The 14,408-nt window shown below is 45.6% G+C and overlaps 1 protein-coding gene and 1 long non-coding RNA gene across 12 annotated transcripts in view; one reads left to right on the forward strand and one right to left on the reverse strand.

The window, feature by feature from the left end:
- Positions 1–543: 543 nt before the first annotated feature.
- LOC310687955 overlaps positions 544–14,408 on the reverse strand; it is a 43,516-nt gene continuing 29,651 nt past the window's right edge. Inside the window, exons 3-4 of the long non-coding RNA XR_014516676.1 lie at positions 12,490–12,538; positions 544–1,306 (exon numbers count right to left, since the gene is read on the reverse strand). This is a non-coding gene — a long non-coding RNA (uncharacterized lncRNA). The remainder of the gene's footprint in view (positions 1,307–12,489; positions 12,539–14,408) is intronic.
- FOXP2 (forkhead box P2) overlaps positions 8,316–14,408 on the forward strand; it is a 361,843-nt gene continuing 355,750 nt past the window's right edge. For 3 of the 11 annotated variants that reach the window (XM_083463470.1, XM_083463477.1, XM_083463475.1), the window contains exon 1: positions 9,344–10,078. The gene's annotated coding sequence lies outside the window, so the exon portion shown is untranslated. Of the gene's footprint in view, positions 8,445–8,991; positions 10,079–14,408 lie in introns of those variants that run through there. The other 8 variants (XM_083463473.1, XM_083463474.1, XM_083463464.1 and 5 more) reach the window with 7 other exon arrangements.

The raw sequence follows: 14,408 nt of genomic DNA on the forward strand, positions 1-14,408 counted from the left end.
CAGTGGTTTAGACCACAGCGCTACACGCGTCCCAAGAGACAAGTAGTTAAATGATATATATGTTATTCAAATAAAATAATAAAATAAATGCACATGTTCCCTATTCTTTAAAAAGATGAATATAAAACACCAGACATTTTAAACTTTGTTAAAGCCATGCCTGAGGTAGCAGTCACCATCATGCTCAGTTTAAAAATAACTTTCATCATGATGCTAAATTGAATACTAGGAGTACATTCTGGCAGTGGTGGCACCAGAAAAAAATGGGGGGGGGGGAGGACAGAAAGGGTAATGTTTCAGAAATGGGGGACAAGTGAGGAGCTGAACTCCTTGTTTTTTGGGGGGTGCTTTTCCATGCAAACTTTGGGATCTAGCAATGAAATCCCACTTTTAATCCAGTACAGAAGATGATGCGATTCAAGTGCTATTGAAAATTCATTTTGAATATTTGCAATCCTTACCTACTTTAATAGGAGGTTTCCTGCACATTAAGGATTTGTGTGGTTAGGCTTTGGTAAGTATAAAATCCACACACCCCTGAAATATTGCTAACATTTAGGAATGTGTTCAATTTATTTCTCAACTGCAATGATCTTTCACAAGTTCTTGACAGCATAATCTCCCCCTTTCCACAAATACTAAGGCACTATTTTTTTAAAAAAATGCAGCAATATGTTTCCCCAAACTTGCAAAGGCCATGCAGTGCAGGAATACTGGATGTGATGGGTAGAATGAGCTAAAGTGAAGCTGCTCTCAATAAGCTGTACAATTGCAGCTATTAAAACATAAGCCCTTTTTGCCCTAAGCAAACATGCTGAATTCGAAGGGAACAACAAAAAGGCATCCCCTTCCCCAGTTTGTGTGGTTAAATTACATTTATCAAACAAACAAGTCAAGGCTCGCTTTGGTGCCTGTTACCACCCAAAAAGCTCAGCCGGAGGAATCTCCACATTGTGAGAGTTGTTGGACCAAAACGTGGTTTGCTTGAGTCTCACTGAAGTATTTCTGTATCTGGTAGAATAAAGGCTTCCTTCCTGAAGCTGTTAAACCACTTGCTCTTCTGCTCCATCTCTCTGAAGCCCTGGTAAGCCCTGCTGAAGCAGCTCAGCTGGAAGCAATACCTCCCAGCACACAGCATCTGGCAGAACTTCTTCGGCTGATCTTGGAGAGATCAGGCTCACACAGAATTCTATACTGGATGAATACCAACCTAGATGCTGATGGTGGAGGAGTGTGCTTGTGAACTGGAGATGCCCACCTTACAAGAAATCCATCCAATCTCAAAACCCAGGGCATTTATTTGTTTCTGCAAATCAAAACAAAAATTCCAGTGACAGAAAACTGATAGAAGTTTCAGATTCCCAGATAATGGCAGCCCTAATAGGATGTTTGGAAATCTCTTCTTCCTAGCTACCAGCTCATAACTCACTCAACTCCGATTTTAAATTAATTGTCTTGTGTGTTACTTGTTTTTCTGCATTATAAATTGGCTTGATTGCTAATTTTATTCCAGTTGTTATTATTGCCCTAGAGTGTGTTTTGAATGGGGAGGGCTTGCTATATACATTCAAGAACACTTTCATTATTGCTGTTCTTGTAACTGTTACATAGTTTTAAATGCTTTTTTAAAATGTTATTAATGTCTTTAAATGTTCTGAATATGTTTTATTTTATTTTTAATTGTATTGCTTTTACTTCATTGTTGTTTGCTGCCCTGGGCTCCTTTGGAAGGAAGGTCGTGATATAAATGTAATGGTAGATAGATTAATGGAAAAAAATCAAAGAATACACAGCATTCCATGAAACAGATCATTCAAAACTCTTCCAATAAAACTGACAGAATCCTGTGGATCTTTTTGGTGTCTGCCCTTTCCCACCTTCCCTTTTTGCTATGTACTGTCAGCTTAGTTAGTGGGATTATGTCAGCCGAAAGCAGGCATGGCCAAACTTGGGACTACAATTCCCATCATCCTGACCACCACTAGTCCTGTTAGCTAGGGATGATGGGAGTTGTAGTCAGTGGCGTAGCGTGGGTTGTCAGCACCCGGGGCAAGGCAAGTAATTTGCGCCCCCTAACCCGTGGATTTGCGCCCCCTAACCCGTGGATTTGCCTAACCCCCAGATGTTGCGCCCGGTGCGGCCGGCCCCCCCTGCACCCCCCACGCTACGCCACTGGTTGTAGTCCCAAAACATCTGGAGGGCCAAGTTTGGCCGTGCCTGGCCTAAAGAGATACATTTGTATTATTGTTCGATGATTTCTTTAAAATGTATGAAAATCCCAAAACAATGTAACACCATTTTGGTGTAACTGTTTTCTGGATTGTGTCCTAACATTTGTTGTTGTTTTTTAAAAAGGTAGCCTGCATTAAAGTGTTTTGTTTTGTTTTTTGTCCGGGGGGGCGGCGACACCAAACGGACCACATAGAAGCGAGCAAGCCCAGACCATGGAGTACAGTACCATCAGCTCCTGAAAGAACCATCAATAGCCTGAGATAACTGTTGGGACACCCTCTCCCTCACCTTTCTGGGGGTTACTAAAGGCAGAACTGTGCCTTGAGAGAAGGCAGAACTGAAGAAGCTAAGGTCAGGAGCACATCCCATCAGCTCCTGAAGAGCTCAACAGTCACCCTGAGAGGACTCTGTTGGACTATATTTTACACCATGGAGCAATGGTATAGTCACCAACTGTAGGCAAGGGTGGTCTACATTTTGGGGGCCCTACCCCAAAGAAGGTAACTCAGATTTTGAAGTCAAAATATGCCAAATGCAATATCCCCTTTGTTTTCCTTCTGCCCCCCTGTGATGACCTCCAGCAACTTATAGATACACACACACACACAAAGTTGTCTGCAATAACAAAACATAATACAGCTATCAACCAATAAACTCTAATACAGTAATTCCTTCTTTTAATGCTTTACATTAGAAGTGAAGTCTCCACAGTAAACAAATAGTGTTATGTGCCAGACCAATACTTATATTCAGTAAAAGCCTGGGAGGCAGAGGTGCAACTTGAATAATATATTGGGGGGGGGGTAGGTAAGCTCCACCAGGTAAACCCTTTCCCTAGGAGTTGGCTCTTATTTCTGGGACGACAGATTTGTTTTTAAGATATGCCCAAACCCTAATGTGGTTAGTGCATGCCTAACTGGGGTGGACGGGCTCTTCTTTATGGTAGGTGCCACCTCTGACTACCTGGAGACCCTCGGCTGATCAGAGCACTGAACAGCACTCACAGGTTAGACATTATATATATCTTCAAGTGACAATGAGAGGTTGGACAGAATGCTGTGGGCTATGGAAAAGAGAAGTGGGAAATCCTGCAGGATTGTTGCAACTGCAAACCTTTGCAAAATAATTTTGGAGTAAGGTGCCATAGTTGGACTAACTGCTGAGTTAACATAATTAGGATTGGATCGTCCATTGTGTATTTGAAGAAAAGTAGTAGGCTGTGTGCACAGCACACATAAAGTGCACCCTTTCCCCAGGAACTCTAGTGTTTATCCCTGGCAGAGTTACAATTCCCAGCACCCTAATAATAATAATAATTTTATTACTTATACCCCAGCTACTCTGGGCGGCTTCCAACAGAATATTAAAAACACAATAAAATATCAAACATTAAAACTTCCCTAAACAGGGCTGCCTTCAGATGTCTTCTAAAAGTAGATAGTTGTTTATTTCCTTGACATCTGATGGGAGGGTGTTCCGCAGGGCGGGCACCACTGCCAAGAAGGCCCTCTGCCTGGTTCGCTGTAACCTCACTTCTCAGAGAGGGAACCACCAGAAGGCCCTTGGAGCTGGACCTCAGTGTCCGTGTCCGGGCTGAATGATGGGGGTGGAGATGCTCCTTCAGGTACACTGGGCAAAGGCCGTTTAGGGCTTTAAAGGTCAGCACCAACACTTTGAATTGTGCTCAGAAACTTACTGGGAGCCAATGTAGGTCTTTCAGGACCGGTGTTATATGGTCTTGGTGGCCACTCCCAGTCACCAGTCTAGCTGATGCATTCTGGATTAATTGTAGTTTCTGGGTCACCTTCAAAGGTAGTCCCACGTAGAAAGTACAGCTCCTGGGATTCTTTGGGGAAGGTGTGATTTAATCTCGTGGCATTTCAGATGTTGTTGGACTCCAACTCCCATGAGCTCCAGCCAGCACGGTCAGTGGAGAGGTGTGATGAGAGCCGCAGTCCAGCAACAACCCAGAACAAGCAGGAACAGCTCACAGTCTTGGTGAAGGTGGAAGGGATTTGTGGCAGAAAAAAGATGCCCAGCACCATATGCCTGAAGACGGGGCAGATTGCGTAGTACACAGCTGGAACAGCATCAGAATGTTATTACATGAACACCACTAGGAAGCGGAGTTTTAGAAGCTGAAACAGAGGCTGCATAGCATGACTTACCCCCCAAGAATCATGGGAAATGTAGTTTGTCACGGGTGCTGGGAATTGCTCTGTGAAGGGTAAACTGCAGTTCCAAATGTCATGTGCTTTACATGTGAGTCTAATTGTCAGGGAAGCATAAGATGGGTAAAGGGGGGGGGGGTGCCAGCTCTCATTAAGATTTATTATTACGCGAGTTTTGTAGTCCCGAAGCTTAACGACAGATGGTGGTGTAACTCCACCAATTTAGTCACTCCTTTGCTGTGTTAAGGAAGATTCCCCTTGATTTGATTTCGGTTTTTCAAAGCCGGCGTGTTCTTCCCTTCCCGAACTATCTCCGTTAACATTTGGGGGCGGGCGGGAGAAGTGTGTGCGTGTGTGCGCGCAGAGAGGAATAATCCCATTTTGAAGAACACCCTGTTTATTGTTTTGTTCCTTGCCTTTACAAACAATCATAATGAAAAATGGCAATCTGATCTACACACAGCCGCAAGGAAAAGACATACATTAAATTAATTAAAAGAAGACGTTTGAAATAGGGTTGTTTGAAGCGAGGAATAGAATGCAACTCGGATTGGACTGAAAATATCAAGCCCAAAACAGGAACAAAGGCGGGCGGGGGAGGACCCAGTTTGTATTTAAAGCAGAAAGTGAAGGGGTAATTCATGCTTAATAACCACTTTGATTTCAAAAGTATAAGGACCCTGGGGTGGGGCGAGGGGGGGAATTGTTTTGTGTGTTTTACTGCGTGGTGCACTTTGCCATGCACAAACAACAACAACAACAACACACTGTGCTCACTCCCTTTTTAGCAGGTCAACTTCAAAGTAAGTTGTTCCCACTGTAAGGAATCCTTACTCCTAAGAAAATGTACTAAAGATCGACCTCCTAATCCAGTTTCAGGAGAAGGCGCGCGCGCGCGCACACACACACACACACAAGCGCACCTCGTCTCGCCAGGTGGGTAGTATCCCCCTTGAGTACAACAAGGCGATTATCTGCGGGAACTGGAGAGATCTGAAAGCTCTCCTTTGAAACAAAAGGCAGTCTAAAAATTCAGAGTTAAAACTAAGGCGAAACGAGGAACTCCAAGAGGCGCGAGATCTGGGACAGGTTTTGAAGCAAGGGGGACGATTCAGTTTGAGCTCCTCTGTCTTTTCAATGGGGGGCGGGCGAGGGTTGGACTCGGCGGCTGCATGTCAGAAATGCACACTCGGATCAAGCAGCCAAACGAACTTGGCCGCTGTCTGGGCTCCAGGCTTGGGCAGCTCCTGCGCCTTTTTGTCTGGTCCGCGGGCTTAACTCGTCACACGCACAAAAAGGATGGCGAAAGGAAACGGGTGACTCTCGCCCCGCCGCCGAAACTGTGCTCTGGACATGCCTGCCGGGAGATCGGGACCTTTGGGGATAACATCCCCACGCTGCCCCGGAGCCTTCTCGCCTGGCCCGGGCGCCGCGCTTGGGAAGGAGAGAGAAAACCACTACCTTGCGCCCCAAGGCTGCCGGCTGCGCGTTGTGAGCGAGCGAGCTGCCTGCTTTCCCGCTCGGTGAATTATTTCGTTTGAAGGTTCACGGGAGTTGTCTGGAGGCACTTAAGATCTGCCCAGAACGGGAGTATTCGTTCTCCGTTCATCTCGCCCCCAGATTCCTCTTGATGTCTGGCGCCCACACTGCTTAGAGAAACTTTTAATTATTATTGCGGTTTCCTCAACTTCGAGGAACCCCCGAGTCGCAGGACTCACGCCCTGATCCTAAACAAATGAGCTTGGCAGTTAAATAAACTAAACTATAAGTGCCTGAATGGTTTCACGTAATCCCTACCATGTATGCTTAGCGACGCAGCCTAACGCTCCACGGCACATTTACTCGGAAACAAGCCACGCTGCAATCGCGGCCGAATAAATGCATTTAGGGACGAGGCGTGGGACTACTTAGAACTCCCTTCTTTGAAGTAACAAATAATCAAAGAGGAGGGAAAACAAAACAGAGAGAGAGCAAGTGTCCCATTGAAACCAGTGCGCCTTTCCTCCCAAGTAAACGTGCCTCTTAGGCTCCCGGTGCTAACGAGCCATCAAGGTTTATGAGCAACTCGAACAATTAAAGAAGGCGGAGGTAAGACAAAAAGAGTTGCGAGAGGCAAATGAAGATGTTTTACGACCACCCATCAACAAGCACTCCGCGCCTTGCAGCAGTCAATAGCCTGGAGTGCGCGTGTCCTTGGGCTGAACTTTCACCTCTCGAACCCGGTGGAGCCCTATTGGCTGAGAGTTAGCAATCTGGGTAGGAGAGAGCCCTCGGCTCTCCGCAAAACCTGCGTCCTGCGCACCTCCTGCTTTCTCTTCCCCCGCCTTCCCTTCCCTCTCAGACCTGAGCAAGGGAGGGGAAGGGTAGTCTCATCTGCTGCCCAGGCGCCTCCAAACACACTCCGAAAAGTATGCCAGAGGAATGGCGGGAATAGCTGCTTTGCAGAACGCACATTTTTTTTAAACCCCACCAATAATTGTCCAAACACGAGACGCACACGGTTCAAATCTTTGCACCTTTTTGCACTTCTCCGGCAGTGGAGCGATTGCAACCCCACAAAAAGGAAAGTTCAGCAAAGTGTGGCCGAGTCCTTTCCGACTTTTGTTTTTTTCACCCTCTCCTGTTTCTTGGGGGAAATCTTGAACTGGTGGGGGGGAAACAACCAGGGCAAATTTGCTTTCATCTTATGAGTAAAGATGTGGGCAACGTCCAAATCCCAAGCGAAAGGAAAAATTTGCATAGTAATTCCTTTCTGTCCTTCCCGATACTCTTCCCCACCACTATCAACCGCGCGCGCGCGCTTTCCAACCGGCGGTGGGCAACCTATAATAACTGCGTCGCGAGAAACTTTCCCATTTGTGTAACACGCTAAGCTGAAAACAAACACTTCGCGTTATTTTTGAGCGACGGTCGTGTTCCATTCAGATCTTCGGTTAATTTAAAAGAACTTTTTGAATTCTCTTTAAAAGCGCTCAAAAAGTCCCACCAACAAATTAAATCCAAGGCAAGTCCGCGAGATTTTTATGTAGGATTTCCTTTTTTACTTCTTAATTAATCACCAACCAAGCACTAGCCTTGCAAAATGATGCAGAAAGATGAAAGCAAGTTGAACGATTAGAAACTTGCGATGCGGGTATTTCATTTTGTTTTACTGTTTTTAGAAACTTTCTCACGGCCAAAAAAAGCCGGAATACTTGAATTTATTTATCTCGATTGCGCTTCCATATGCTCACGCGGTTTGAAAAATCTGATGTGCGCATCTATTTAAAATTAAAGTACTGCACTGTTGATCAGGCTTCCCTTCCCCTGCTTTTGGGGTGAGGGGCAACAACTGTTTCAGCTGGAAACGCGATCCGTGGCTGAAAGGTGTTGGGAAGGATATGTGGCGGTTGCCTGGCCGTTTTCATGGCTCTGCAAGGCGTGTGTGTAAAGCGCAGCGGGAAACCCCTTGTCAGACCCGAGCAGAAGTTGCAATGCACTTTCGGAGTTGTTCGCGTTGCGTGCAGTAAAGCTAGCTAGAGGTGCCACCACCAGACTCTTTAGGCTTTTGTTGACGTTATTAGCCATTGCAACGCAGGAGATGGATGGGCTTTTAATTGCATCTCGTCCAAAAAGTTTCGTCGTCTTTTCTTGAGGAAGGGCGGGCGGGCGCTCGGTGGGCCTTAGTCGTCAGCCTGGAGGCCAGCAACTATGGCGGAAGGGAAGGGGGTTGTCGGTTCTCTAGTGTGCGAAACCGGAGCTCAGTCAAGGAAGCCAGTTTCGCTCTAGCAGCGAGTTCGAACCGGACAGGCGGCCTCACGCGCAAGGCTTTCATTTGCCACAGGCGCGCTCAGGCTCGGAAAGCGCGGGGTTCCAATTAAAACCAAAGTGCCACCGAGCATGTGCAGTGTGCCTCCCTCACACCCTCATTCTCGGGGATACTTACTCGACAACAGACAGCGCTTTCTGACATGGAGTTACTAAATGTCCTTTACGGGAAGCCCACCCCACCCCACTGAACGAATACTGTAACTTCTGAGGAGACACGCACAGGGGGACGTTGTAAGTTTGCGGTTCTGTGTGCGTTAGCCTAAGCGTAAGCCCTGCTGTGGGACCTACAAACGGGAGGGGGGAAAGGGGGGCATCGGAGCGTAGCTGTCAGCCAGGCGTCAGTTCCATTTACCCCCGTCTTTCTCATTCTTTCCCGCCTTTAGAGGAGGAGGAGAAGGAGGAGGACGCAGCAGGCAACCTGCTGGCGCGGGATTTACCACGCTTTTCTTTGCAAGGAGAGCTGGGCTGGGTGTTTAGTGTAGCACGTGTGGGGCCACCCGCTGCCTTTCGCCTTCCTCGCTGTGGGGTGTGCTTGAAGGTCAGAGTTGAGCTCCTGAGTTTTATTGGCATACTAAACCTCCGGAGAGGGAGAGAGAGGCAGGGCGAGAGAGGAGGAGAGGGAGTCTGAAACGCGCGCGCTTTGACCAAACTCTGAAAAGCGCGGCCCAAGTCTGAGGAGATTTGCACACATACCCCTCCTCCTCCCCCTCCCCCCGTGCCAACGCTTCAAAGCAGCCTTTCTAAAGGGCTCTTGTAGTCCTTCCTGTCCTCCTTCTGAGAAGTCCCCCCCCCACTTCGCATAAGCCCCCCCCCCGCTCCTTTGGAGTACTAGCTGAAAAGCTGCTGTGGCGCAACCAATTTGACACGACGCTTTTGTTTTCCCCTCTCCCGTTTGCAAGCCTGGTTGTGGCGCGAGGGTGGAGGTGGGGGGAGAGAGAAAGAGAGCGAGAGAGGAGAGCAAACAACTTCTCGGGTGGTTTGTTTACATAGCAGGTGGACCTGACGTCAAGGAGGACGCTTCACTGCGAATCCGAATAATATCCTGCTCCGCTAGCAGGACTCCTTGCTCGGGAGAAGGCTGGCAAGCGGGGAGGCTGCAGCATCGGGGGCGAGGGAACCTTGCTAGATTGACCCCGCCACACTTTTATTTGGGGGGGGGGGAGTGCTGGTGGTGGCGGGAAGAAACTCGCATCCCCTCCCTGGTTTAGAGGAACACAACTTTAGGAACACAACCTAAAGAGTCGTTGTCACCCCAAAAAGGGGGGGGGGAACGTGCGTGCACACGCATTTTTCCCCTCCAAAAAAAAAAATCTGAATCTTTCCACAAACACACACACGAGAGGCAGCTGCACCCCCTCCATCCAGAGAGAGGGAGCCAGCCCCACACCCAGGGGGAGGGAGAACGCGAGAAGCAGCGCGAGCCTCTGAGAGAACGCGAGACCCCGCGCAGCTGCTGCTCCTGCCTCAGCTTTGGCGGCGGCGGCGGCTGCTGCTGTTCGGTCGGCGGCTCCTTTGCTTTGCTTGCTGCCGCCCAGGCCCCGGGAGCCACAGAGCCAGCGCCGCCTGCGGAGGAATATCCAGCCCTTTCAGAGACGCTGCTGCTTCTCTCTCTCTCTCTTGTTGTTGTTCCGTTCGGATTCCCCCTCCCACCCGGCGGCTCCTCTGGCGCGTCCTGGCAGCGGCGGCGGCGGCGGCGGCGGCGGCAGCAGCTCCTCCTGCAAAACACTTTTCCCTCTCCCTCGGTGTGTTTGTATTTGCGTGTGCGTGCGCGCGGCGAGCGAGTGCACCGCCTGCCTCTCTCTCCCTCTCTCTCTCCCCCGCCGTGCCATCTCCTCGGGACTCTGCTCAGTCAGTGTGCGCTCCTGGTAAGTTTTTTAAAATATATATATAAATACTATTCCCCTCCCTTCTCTCTCTCTCTCTCTTTCACCCCACCCCACCCCACCCCGTCCCTTCAGTCAGGGGTTTGACTAGTTACTTTCCTCCTGCCCTCGCTCTCGGCTCCCCTCCCCCTCCCGCTTTCTCTCCAGCTGCTCCTGGCTGCAAGAAAAGTTTGCCTGCAAGCCGCCGGGAACATGGCGTGTCCATGTGTCCAGGGTGACATGTGTCAAGGTCTGTTCTTAGCAGGTGGCGAGCGCTGTGGCCCACTCCTGCCCCTCTTTTCTTTCTTTCGCCGAAGCAAACGCCCACACGGAGACTTAATTTTGCATGCATCTTTGTTTTTGCAGGAGGGTTTCTTGGTTATAAATTAATCGAGGCAGGGTGTTAACCCCCCCCTCTCATTTTAACGCGCCCGATCTTCGGCTCGGGTAGCAAACACCCCCCCCCCCAAAAAAGAGCCTCGTGGCACCTCAAAGACTTAGCAGACTTAATGTGCTTTGAGTTGTAGTGCATTTGATGCAAGATCTTGAGGTGCCACTAGACTTGTGTGGGTGGGTGTTTGCACCTTTGTGCGCGCTTGAAGTACAGGTGATCTTTGCAAACTCTCGAACTTGGCCTGCGCGGACTTTTAACAGTTGCTCACTGCAAGTAAAAGGTGCATTAAAAATCACCTAATTGCCTGCTGTTTTCATTAGATATTGAGAAAACGTGGCGTGGTATTTCAGAGAGTGTGGTGTTGTTTTCTCCCAGCCTGCTCCTCTTGTGTCACTTTCGGGGAGGTGGAAGCCTAGAGTCATGGGGCGGGGAGCACGTGTGCCCTTGGGGAGAGCAGCCAGACACCCCACTTCCCTCCATGCCAGACAGACCCTAATGCGTGGAGGGGGAAAGGGAAATTGGCAGCAAGACGAGGTGGAAAGACGGGCCTAGCTGTGACACTTGGGGGGCTGTAGCAGTATTCATTGACTTCTCTTCCTTCCATCAGTTAGTTGCACGTGCATGGTGTTTCGCCTGTACCCTCTCTGGCCAGGACGAGTTACTGCATTCCTTTCATTTATTTATATATTTAGCTAGTTTGCTGCCGTTTGCTTTGGTCTCCTAACACCACCTTTTTCGTAGTGGTTTTTTTAAAAAATTATTTATATATATTGTGCTTGCTGGAGAGAGTGTGTTCACCTTGAACAACAGCAACAGAAAACGTTAGCCTACAACGCTAGATTAATAAATAATAATGGCAGACCTGTATGGAGCTCCGGAGGCATTCTTGGCTGCCTTTGCTGTGGGAGAGTCTTCTCCTGAATTTCACTCTTGAAATTCAAAACGCAAGAAAGTTGTGAAAGTTTAATTTTAAGAGCTTTCGAGATCAAGTAGGTAAATGGCTCTAAGGCATGTTGAGCTTTGTTTGTGGAGTTGTGAGTGTGAGGACAGGGAAGGTGAGGAATGAAACAAAACGCTAGCTGCCCTTTTTTTTTGCTCGAGTTTCTGAGTGATTACCCAAACATAAAAAGGTCTTAGTGTAAGGATGAATAAAAAATAGGGCAGAGTTCCCGGTGAAACCAAGGTAGCTCTTTGATGTAGATTCTGTGTCTAAGTAACTTTGCACTAAAACGTTTTTCCAGGCATTTTAATAACTGGACTTGAATACTGTACAACAGCTTTTGCTCCAAATGAAGTTGTGGTCTGCTTTCATTGTCAGAGTGAATTTTCTGCATCTGGGTACCTGTTCTACTGAAAACAGTTGATTGTGGGATCAAGTTGAAAAGAACCCATACATTTATAACAGATGGCAACAAATGATTAGGAGTGAAGGTAACTGGGCTTTAAGGAAAAGTTACTAAAGTGACTATTCTGCACTCGCAGTGCATTCACAGTGCAGAAGAGAGAGTTCTTTTTTGAAGTAGAAAATGAAATGTGTTACACAACTGAGTGTAAGAGATTTCAGTGCTCCAGTGATCTTCCTCTTATATAGATAGTTCAATTCCAATCATTTTTCTCATATATATATATATATATATATATATATATATATATATATATATATCCTTTTAAATAGTAATGCAGCCCTATGCATATTTACTCTGAAGTAAGTTCCACTTTATTCAGTGGGACTTACTCATGGGTAAGTATGAATAGAATTGCAGCTTGATGCTTGTGTTACTCCACAACTCAGTTCTTGTGGCATAAGTGTTGACCAATTCCACATTCAGGAGTATAGGATCACAATGTAAAATAATTCATGCCATATTTTTTGTTGTTCCTTTGCTGTTCTAAATCCAGATATTTGATATATACTTGATATACTTCAGTTGGATGGATCAAGTTATTATTCACTCTATAGTGAAATAGGGAAGTGGAAGAGAGCACACTATTAATTGATGACAAATCACAAAAATATTACCTGTAAAGTATTTTGCTGCTGCTTCTCTTCTGCTTCAGATAAATGAAACCTGTCAAGAAAAAAAGTATTGTGCCTAATAATATTACAGTGCATAAATGTTTAAAGTAGTTTTCCTAATGCTACATTAAACATACAAGTGATCTCTTTTTTATAAAGGAGTGACTCTTTAAAGTTAGACTTTAAGTTGCTATACTAGGTATATTAATTTTAAAGAACATACTATAAACTGTTTGTAGTATGCACACAGTTCTTGCTACTGTAGGCGCAACTACCATTTTCAAAAGGATCTTGTGGCATGCAAAATTATAATTGATAGTATTTTGCACAAGCAAATCTAGTTATCTGGAATAACTACTTTGTAAAGACTCATTTTCGTTCCTTCACATATTAAAATTTGACATATCCAAAGTATCATGTGACTGCCAACTAAATTTTTAAAAAATGCTGTCTGTATTCTTACAGATTATCTAATATGGGCCCTTAAAACAATTGGTTGTGGTATTACTATTTTGTATAGTAAGCCTCATCTGTTGAAGATCAGTGCATGCTAATGAGAGCTCTATTTGTATTCTTCATTTTGTGGCTGTGCCATACTGGCATCATATGAAAACACATCGGAAACAATGATTTATTATTTGCCAGTTATTATTATTCACTCAGGTTTTTATGATACTAAAAAATATTGAGGTGACTTAAAGTAGGAAAAATCCACACAGTGCAAAATTAAAACAACATGCATTTAAAATGATAATATATGGATCATATCCTATTCTGTTACTTGATTTTTTTGAGAAAAGTAGGGAGTGCTTGGTATTTTTTGGTAAAGTTTTATAAAATATTCCAACAAATGACTTGATCTGTCTCTTGGTTAAACTGGAGTAGTTTATTAGACTACGCTGAGTTAAGTGGAGTGGTTTAATTGGGTCTTGGGAGTTCTTTCACTTGTATTTGTAGACTGCTTATGAAATTGCCACATTGTAGACTGCCTGCTTGGGCTTCCTAAATGTAGTTTCTGGAAATAAAGCCTATTAACTTGCCAAGAAGAAGCGGTTATTATGATGTTATTGGTAACTGAAAGAAAATGAATAAATGTGTGACTTGCAGTGCATGTTTACCTCTTGTTTTTTAAAAAAAAATATTTCCCCCATATTTTAAAGTAGATAAGATTGCAGAATAGCCATATGTGTAAACGGTTTGTAACTATGTGTCTAAAAAAATAAATGTTTTGTTAAAACACTTTGCACGATGTTATGTTTTGGAATCTTGGTGCTAATTGTTTATTCTCCTTAATCCTAAATACGTTACCAATGTCTGTGAGGCTTAATATACTTGGAAGTAAACCCCATTGATTGTGGTAGAGTATACTTCAAATTTTTGCCTGAGATGTAGGTGCTAGGTAGAATGTGACCATACGTTAATTACCACAAATAGTGGAGGTAGGTGGAGAAGATAAAAAAGTACTGCTAGGCCACTAAGTGGCAACCAAGGAAAGAAGGGAAGTGGGGCACTGCTGTTATGGAAGAACACAAACTAGTGCGCCTGTAGGCAGTACTGTTTCCAAGTTTTTCTAGGAATGTGATATAAAGCTGGTTTATTTAATTGAAAATGAGACTTACATTCAGAATTGGTGCATGTTTGTAGGCAGTGTGAAAACCCTATCCATACGTTTGAAAGATGTATGCTACAAGCACTGTTAAAATGTGATGGGTTGACCAGAGTACAGGACTCCTGATTGTTGTGTTGTTTGTGTATGCTACTTAGGCTTTATAACCAAATTAAGCTAAAGCAATTCAGTTTAAACAAATTTACAGCTGTCTTAAAGCATGTTTACCCTGTTCCAGTGAATGAAACTTGTAAGTAAATGGGGTTAGGATTGCTGCCTTGTAAATATGTTTAGGATCAAAGTGATTCAGATTGTA

This window comes from Podarcis liolepis, assembly GCF_965112155.1.
Source record: "Podarcis liolepis genome assembly, chromosome: 10".
In the NCBI taxonomy this organism is placed as follows: Eukaryota; Metazoa; Chordata; class Lepidosauria; order Squamata; family Lacertidae; genus Podarcis; species Podarcis liolepis.